The following is a 9,387-nucleotide window of genomic DNA, read 5'->3' as shown; positions in this document are numbered from 1 at the left end:
TTTCTGAAGTCTTGACCCCATCAAAGCAAAGATATCCTCACTATCAGAAGCTTGTATATGGGATTTATATGACCACCAAGAAAGTTGCTCACTACTTCTCTGATCATTCCATTACAGTCGTCAGCGACGCTCTATTGTCAGAGATCCTGCATAACAGGGATGCAACCGGTCGAGTGGCAAAATGGGCGATCGAACTCCTTCCCCTAGATATCAAGTTTGAGGCAAAGAAAGCTATCAAGTCCCAGGCAATCGTGGATTTCGTCGCCGAGTGGATTGAACAACAACTGCCGACTCAGGTTCACTCGGAGCATTGGACCATGTTCTTTGATGGTTCCAAGATGCTAAATGGTTCCGGCGCCGGAGTGGTGTTGATCTCCCCCAGAGGAGATAAACTCAGATATGTTCTTCAAATCCACTTTGATTCCTCTAACAACGAGGCAGAATACGAAGCACTTTTATATGGGTTGCGCATGGCCATTTCACTCGGCGTCCGTCGCCTCATGGTCTATGGCGACTCAGATTTGGTGGTCAATCAAGTGATGAAGGAATGGGACGTCAGAAGTCCAGCCATGACTGGTTATTGCAATGCAGTGAGAAAGCTGGAGAAGAAATTCGAGGGGTTAGAGCTTCACCACATACCCCGACTGAAAAATCAAGCAGCTGATGATCTGGCAAAAATAGGTTCCAAAAGAGAAGCCATTCCCAGCAATGTGTTTCTGGAACATATCCACACACCATCAGTCCAGGAGGATCCCTTCACTGAAGAGGCCCCGCAGCCAAAAAGTGCCACGGATTAGAGTGAAGTTGAAGTTCCAGCTGTGGTCGACCTGGTCATGGAAGTCTTGGTTATTACTCCCGTCTGGACAGAACCATACATCGCGTACATCCTAAGGAAAGAACTCCCAGAAGATGAAGAAGAGGCTCGACAGATCGTCCGTCGATCCAAGGCCTTTACAGTCATAAAGGGACAGTTATATAGAGAAAGCGCGACTGGGGTCGGCCAGAAGTGTGTTACACCAGAAGAAGGTCAGATGATTCTTAACGATATCCACTCGGGGACCTGTGGTCATCATGCGTTCTCTCGAACCATTGTGGCTAAAGCATACCGAGCGGGGTTCTACTGGCCAAGAGCCAATGAGATGGCGAAAGAGATAGTCGACAAATGTGAAGGATGTTAGTATTACTCCAATATGCCGCACAAGCCTGCGTCAGCCCTGAAAACCATTCCACTCGTCTGGCCCTTCACTGTTTGGGGGCTGGACATGGTTGGACCACTGAGAACAGGCAGGCGCGGCTTCACTCATGTGCTGGTAGCAGTCGACAAGTTCACCAAATGGATTGAAGCCAAGCCTATCAAGAATCTTGATGCTTGCACCGCTATCAGTTTCATCAGAGAGTTGATATTCAGATATGGAGTTTCACACAGCATCATCACCGACAACGGGGCAAACTTCGATTCCGACAAATTCAGGGCCTTCTGCGCCTCTCAGGGCACTCGGGTCGACTATGCTTCAGTCGCTCACCCCCAGTTGAATGGGCAAGCAGAAAGGGCAAACTGCCTAATTCTCAAAGGACTGAAACCCCGATTGATGCGCGATCTCAAGCACGCAGCAGGTGCATGGGTCGACAAGCTTCCATCAGTCCTTTGGGGATTGAGGACAACCCCGAATCGATCGACCGGAAGAACCCCATTCTTTCTGGTCTACGGAGCCGAGGCAGTCTTACCGAGTGACCTGCTTCACAACGCTCCCAGAGTCGAGCTCTACTCAGAAGATGAGGTAGAACAAGCCCGGCAGGATGCAGTCGACCTCCTAGAAGAAGAAAGAGAAATGGCCTTGATTCGATCGACCATCTATCAGCAAGACTTGCATCGATTCCATGCCAGAAACATGAAGAGCCGAGCCTTCCAAGAAGGAGACTTAGTCCTCCGAGTGGATCAGCAGAAACCACACAAGCTCACTCCTACTTGGGAAGGCCCCTTCATAGTCACCAGAGTCCTCCACAATGGAGCATACCACCTCTACAATGTCGATCGCCAGATTGATGAGCCACGAGCCTGGAATGCGGAGCTACTCCGCCCCTTTTATACTTGAATTCTCACTCGGATGAGATGTAATAAGAAAAACTCCTGTAGTTTATTTGTCAAAGACAAGAGCGTTATAATTTTCCCAGTGATTATTATTGTTTTTGTTTGCATAAGAAATCCCCCAGTGGGTGGCTTAGCTGCGAATCCGCTTCGCCTAAGTTTGTAAAAACAGTGTCCTACAGAGTGGCGAGCCAGCCTCCCACTCGGGGGCTTAGCTGCGAATCCATTTCGCCTAAGTTTGAAAAAATCCTATCGAGTGGAGAGCAATCCTCCCACTCGAGGGCTTAGCTGCAGTCCAGTACTCGCCTAAGTTCTCTCGCTTAGAGACTTAGCTACAGTCAGGCACTCGCCTAAGTTTGAAAAAATCCTACCGAGTGGAGAGCAATCCTCCCACTCGGGGGCTTAGCTGCAGTCCAGTACTCGCCTAAGTTCTCTCACTTGGAGACTTAGCTGCAGTCAGGCACTCGCCTAAGTTTGAAAAAATCCTACCGAGTGGAGAGCAATCCTCCCACTCGGGGGCTTAGCTGCAGTCCAGTACTCGCCTAAGTTCTCTCACTAGAAGACTTAGCTGCAGTCAGGCACTCGCCTAAGTTTGAAAAAATCCTGCCGAGTGGAGAGCAATCCTCCCACTCGGGGGCTTAGCTGTAGTCCAGTACTCGCCTAAGTTCTCTCACTTGGAGACTTAGCTGCAGTCAGGCACTCGCCTAAGTCACCTTCTCCTGGAGAGCTTCGCCACAAATACAAGACATGGGTCGACTGCTTCCCTCTCCTTCGGAACTGCGCTGCGAGTGCAGAAGTTGTCTCGAATGAAGAATGGGTTCACTCAGCAGGAGATTCATAAAGATATTCAACGGTAAACCAAGTTCAGATAAATTCTAAAGGTTCCAGATCACAGATCGAAGTACTTGGGCATGCAGCCCGAAAAAGTTTAACGGTTACAAAAACCACTCGGCATTCCGAGGCAAATTTAAGGTGGGACATAAGAGTTTGTTCACTCCGCGGGAGGAGGGCTGGCAGGCTCGACGAACTCATCCAGGTCGACGCCGTCGGCTATCCGAGTGGCTGCAGCGATGAAAGTCTCCATAAAGGTTCGGAAGTCATGCTTCTGGGTGTTGGCGACCTTGATTGCTGCCAGCTTGTCTTGTCGCACCTCCTTGCAGTGGACACGAACCAAGGGCAGAGCCACATCAGCGCCACACCGAGCAGAAGACTTCTTCCACTCCTGTACTCGGTCAGGGATTCCGTTAAGTCGAGTCATCAGAGACTCGAGATCGTTTTGGAGCGTAGCCTCTGGCCAAAGTGCCGGGTCGATCCGTGACATGGCGACCTTCAGTCGAGCCAAGTAGTCCACGGCACCGTCGATGCGAGATTCCAGTCGGAGCAGATTCATGGCAATTTCATCTTTCACGGGAGAGTTGATTGGATCCAAACCTGGTTCGATCCGCCCAGTCTCCTCTTCAAAATTCTGGAAAAACTTTGCATTCACGATCCAAGGATAAGTCAATTTTCATACACTGAGTCGACACAAAAAAAACACCAGTCGGAACTAAATGTGCACCTTCAAGCTTGATGTACAACTTCTTGGCGAGGCTCCTCAAGTAGCTCTCCAGATCGTCCCTCCTGCGAGCGATGCCTTCCATCTTTTCGTTCAGGTTGAGGTTATCCTTCTTCCAACGTGTACACTCCCTGTTGGCTTCATTCCGAGCGGTCTTCAGCCTGGTATTCTCTTCTTCTAACTGGCCGACCGAAGCCAGCTTCTGTTCGGCCAGAGCGGTCTTGTCGTCAGCCTCCTTACGGGCAGCAGCCAAGTCCTGATCCTTCTTCGCCAGAGCTTCTCTCAGTTTTTCTGCAAAGAAATGATGATTGATTCGGAAATAGCAGAAGGGTACTCAAGCCTAAAAAATAACCAGTCGACAAAATCGTCTTACCTACGGCGCCGTCTCTGACCTTTTGCAGCTCTGTCCTGGCCAGCTCCAAATCAAGGTTCAGTTGAATCTGCTGCTTCTCCAAGTCAGCAAAGTGAGCTCCAAGATCGCAAGATTTCTGAAATCAAAGGGGAGAAGTTATCGTTACAGCAAAAAAACAACAAAGGCAATAAATACTAAGACTACGGTCGACTGCCAGCAGTCCACCATAGTCTCGGGGACTACACCCAGTGGGTGCACTTAGCGTGCCCCCACCGGTTCTGATGCCACTCGACCGGCCCACCGAAGTCGAGTCCAAAAAAAAGAGAGAAAGAGAGTAGAACTCAGACTACAGTCGACTGCCAGCAGTCCACCATAGTCTCGGGGACTACACCCAGTGGGTGCACTTAGCGTGCCCCCACCGGTTCTGATCCCACTCGACCGGCCCATCGAAGTCGAGTGGAAGAGACAAACTACCAGTTTGGTTTATACATTCGGCAAAATACAAAGACTACAGTCGACTGCCAGCAGTCCACCGTAGTCTCCACTAGTCCAAAACTTCAATCGACGCACCCAGTGGGTGTACAGACGCAAAGATTTTCAGAAAGAATCTTCAGATAGCCGACTAACCTGAACGTTGCTCTGGAGAGCCAAGCTGGCATCATAGGCGGCTTGGCTGGCGTCCCGCACCATCTTCATCTTCTCCATCATAATGCCCGCCTGGCGTATGGCTTCCCTAGCAGCATTCACCTTGTCCTCTGGGACATGATGGGTCGCAAGAACTGAAGGCGGGTCGACAGGGGCCTGAGCAGTCGAAGAAGAAGGCAAGGCACTCGACAGGGGCTCCGCGAAGGTAACAGAACCCCGATTGACGTCACCAGTGTCCTGAACGACTGGTTCCGCCCTCGGCGTCGACTGTAGCGCCTCACTTACAGGAGCTCGCCTACTCTTCCTCGTTAAAGACCTCTCGGGCTCTTCATCATCATCAGGGAGGTCAATAATGTTGGGAGCTATGCAAAGTTCAAATTGCCAAAATCACGTCACCCAATGATGCACGATGCAGTTGAATCGACCAAAGAAAGATAGTATGGCAGAAATCATACCCGGATTAGAAGTGACCGCATCCTCCATCACCTCATCATCATCCCTGTAAGCTGAGGTCCCGGAAGTGGCAGCGCTAACAATTCCAAAGTTCGTCCAGTTAAAACAAGAAAAATAAACAGCGCGGAGCGTCGAGTGAATACAAGGAGAGACACTCACGCGGAGGCGACATGGATATCGATCTTGATCTTTGGCAGCGCCTTCCGAGTCTTCGGCTCTGCAACTTTGGGGTGCTTTGGCGCCTTCTCAGTCGGGGTTGGTGAAGAGACCCGAGGACGCTTCGAAGACTGACCAGCCTGAGCAGTTGCCTTGTCGCGGGCACTCGGCCGTTCTTGGTCAAGCTTGGATCGTCTCTCTATGCGAGGAGGCGACTCAACTTCTTCCCCATCACTTGAGTCATCACTTCCACCATCCCCTTCACCATCGGAAGTCCACTCGCCACTTTCGCCACCACTCGCCTCGCCTTCCAGAGCTTGCTCTTGCTCCCCGTTGGGCATCGAATACATTTCAATAATGGCCTGAAAGAAAGCAGGGAGAACAAAGTCAGTCGACGCAATACAGACAGCTGCGCGAGTGAATTCAGATTACAAGCAAAAGCTCAGAATCAGACCTGCTCTGGTGCACGCGACTGGTCGAATGGGGGAACTCTCCTGGCTCCTCTGGGATTGTCCTTGTTCCCGGTAATGCTCGACAGCCACTTCTCCAGCGTGTCGTCATCGACCTCCTCCGGGTGGATCCGAGTGGAGTCTTCTAGACCCGAATACATCCACATCGGGTGGTCTCGGGCTTGGAGAGGCTGGATGCGCCGCTGAAGGAAGACCTCCAAGAGATCCATACCAGTGACCCCGTCACGAATGAGCTGGACCACTCGGTTGACCAACACCTTCACGTGCGCCTTCTCCTCCGGGAGCACCTTCAAAAGGGAGAGTTTTTCCACTCGGTCCATGGTAAAGGGAGGGAGGCCAGTCGATTGTCCTGACGTCGACTGGTCTTTGCAGTAGAACCAGGTCGACTGCCATCCGCGAACTGAATCGGGAAGAATCATGGCCGGAAAGGAGATTTTTCCCCTCGTCTAGATGCCAAGACCCCCACACATCTGGATCACTTGGGTCCTCTCGTCACTCGGATTAGCCTTTTTCACTATCTGGGAGTGACAAGTGAAAATATGCTTGAAAAGACCCCAGTGAGGTCGACAACCCAAGAAGTTCTCACACAAGGAAATGAACGCGGCAAGATAAACGATTGAGTTGGGGGTAAAATGGTGGAGTTGAGCCCCAAAGAAGTTCAGAAACCCTCGGAAGAAAGGATGAGGAGGCAAGGAAAACCCACGGTCGACATGGGTGGCAAGAAGAACGCGCTCACCCTCCCGGGGTTGCGGCTCGGATTCCTTCCCCGGAAGCCGCGCCGAGTCGTAGGGGATCAGCCCTCCCTCGGCCAGGTCGTCGAGGTCTTCTTGGGAGATCCTTGAGTGGATCCAGTCGCCCTGGATCCAACCCTTCGGCAGGCCAGTCCGCGAGGAAGATCCGCCCCGGCTCGTCGCCTTCCCCTTTGACCTCGCCGTCGCCTTCTTTGCCCGCTCCAGAGCCGCTGTCTTCTCCTTCACCATTGTCGCCGACGAGACGCGTGTGGTGCGGTGGCGCTGGAGCGAGAGCGAGCGTAGAGGAGAGGCGTGAGGAGGAGAAGAGATAATGGGGCGCACTGTTCGGGAGACTCCGGTCCAACGCCTTATATGAGGCCGCTTCCGAGTGGCTGGCAGGTAGGCCCAGATGGCTCTGTCAAATCCCGTAACGACCGCACGAGCGATACGTGGCGAAAAAGGTGGCGCGGGGATCAAGGCGGCTCCGCTCTATCTCGTCTGATTAATGCGGCCTCCCCCGTCCCGCGCGCTTCCCAAAACTTGGATCCCACTAAATCCGCGGGCAGCAAATAACTTGTCAGACCAAAGATCTCCTCCGCACCATCACTCGGAGCCTTACAAGTAAAGAAACTCACTCGGCGAAGAATTAAGAATGGATCAAGGCGACTGAAAAGGGAGTTGCTGTCATCACTCAGGTCCGTTGATCCGAAACAAGATATGCTCACGACATAGAAAACGAGTCGGAGAAGTCCTCAACTCCTTCCCCACTCAAACCTCGATCCATTCGGGGGCTAATGATGAAGCTATGTACCTAGGGTAGGGTCACGGACCTGTCCTAACTGCCCTACCCAAGGACACCTCTAGAATAAATCACCTTTTAATCGACTTGGAGGTGTTCCACTCGACAGACTCGAAGACATTCGACCAAGAAGCAATTACTCGACCAAGATCCAACCACTCGACGGCCAGGAGACCTAAAGTCACTCCGCACGCTAACGGTCGGTCATTAAGTAGCTTTTATGGTCATCATAGCACTTTATTACTAGCGTTCTCAGTAACGCCCTACCATAATGTACATTGAACCCTTCGTAACGTGGGCTGGCCGGGGTCCTGGCGCACTCTATATAAGCCACCCCCTCCTCCGAGACAAGGGTTCGCACCTCTGTAACTCATACTCACATAATCCAGTCGACCGCCTCCGGGCTCCGAGACGTAGGGTTTTTACTTCTTCCGAGAAGGGCCTGAACTCGTAAACCTTGCGTCCTTACAACTTCTCCATAGCTAAGATCTCGCCTCTCCATACTTACCCCCCTACATTACTGTCAGACTTAGAACCACGACAGACACGCCGACCGATCATGCATATGTAAGCAGACTTGCTGCAAACATAAGCGATGTTGGCGCGGGTGATCGTGAGATAATGTTGACCTTCGCGAGGCTCCAACAGTAAAAGGGATCATCAGCATCGGCTTTTTATTCATCAGTGTGGACAGATTTATATGCTCACCCACAGTATTAACTGGAGTATTAAGAAATGGTCTTCCATGAATAATAGAGATATTTTTTTTATCTTCAAGCATATCAAGTATGATATAATCATTATGTATCAGTTGATTATATAATCTCAAGGGAACATTCTCTATTATACCCACCAGTATCTTCGTAGACTTGGCTCTGTTCGGATCCCCTCCGCTCCCCAACTACAACTCCCGGAGCGGAGGGAGCGCCAGCACAATCAGGCGGAGCAGCTCGAACCCAGCTCCTCGCGCGGAGCGGAGTTGAGAGTTGGGAGAGCTTCCGAACAGGCTCTTATTGGCCATCTGTAAGGTTACGGAAGTATGGGTATAGTTCTCTATATCAAGTTTTCCATAAAGCAAAAGTGACATTTCACTCACCCCGTTGCCCATATCACATGAAGCATTAACAATACCGATTGCCCTGATTGAGCAAAGATATATTAGGAACTATATAGGGTCTCGAATCCTGGTTGTTATTTTTTCCTTCAGAAGAATAGTTAGCCAATATAATGGCCACCTCTTCATTGTCGATCTTCCATTTTTTTCTACTTAGAATAGCTCTCATGAATTTTTCATACATGGATCTTAATAGCAGCAAGGAACTACATATTGGGTAACATGGGAGTTATTGGCCAATACACCTATTTGACTGCATTAAGTTTCAATTACGTGAGAATGCTTATGAAGAATTTTAGCACATGACTCATGTCATGCAAACCCCCCCCCCCCATATGACCAATCTTGTGGTCTTGACCTTGAAGATGCTTACTAAGTACCTTGTTTGAGTTTTATTGACGCTCCATAAAACTTCCAACGGCTCTTAGCAAGGTCAAATCCTCTCCACTACTTCCTAGGAGACTTCCTTGTCATTGGCTTTTGTCTTGTCTTTGAAATTATCCATTGCCTCTTGCCAAAAATAAATAAATTATCCATTATTTTTAGAGGTATCTCCTCAACATGCCATTATTCATAATCAATTGTGATAACATCAAATAAGTTTTCGGCCTTGCTCATGGTCTTGCTTATGAATGTTCCTCTTGGACTGCAATGAAGCATAATGCGCCATTTTGGTGAATACCTTTATTGAATAAATTCACAAGAAAGGAATAATTTGCAACACAATGTTGAGGAAATTCTATCAAAAGTTTAGAACCCCCCCACACCCCAAAGAGACCGTGGCACATTTTCTCCCTTTTGTTGTTCAAAGTTCTATATTTTAAGACGATATTTCTTGGTTCTTGCATCCATCAAGAATTTTTGCTTGAACCAGAGAGAACATTCTGCCCAACTGAGATACAATGGTGTGGTTGATCAACAAGCCATTACTTTTCTTTAACTTTAAAAGCGACAACCTAAAAAAGTTTTAGCATGGTTAATTCACATGCCAGTTTTTTTTATCTTTAATTCACAGGTTCTCCTTTT

Source organism: Triticum urartu, chromosome 2A, assembly GCF_056163025.1.
Source record: "Triticum urartu cultivar PI428250 chromosome 2A, HENAU_Tu73, whole genome shotgun sequence".
In the NCBI taxonomy this organism is placed as follows: domain Eukaryota; kingdom Viridiplantae; phylum Streptophyta; class Magnoliopsida; order Poales; family Poaceae; genus Triticum; species Triticum urartu.
Note: the sequence above shows the minus strand (reverse complement) of the source record.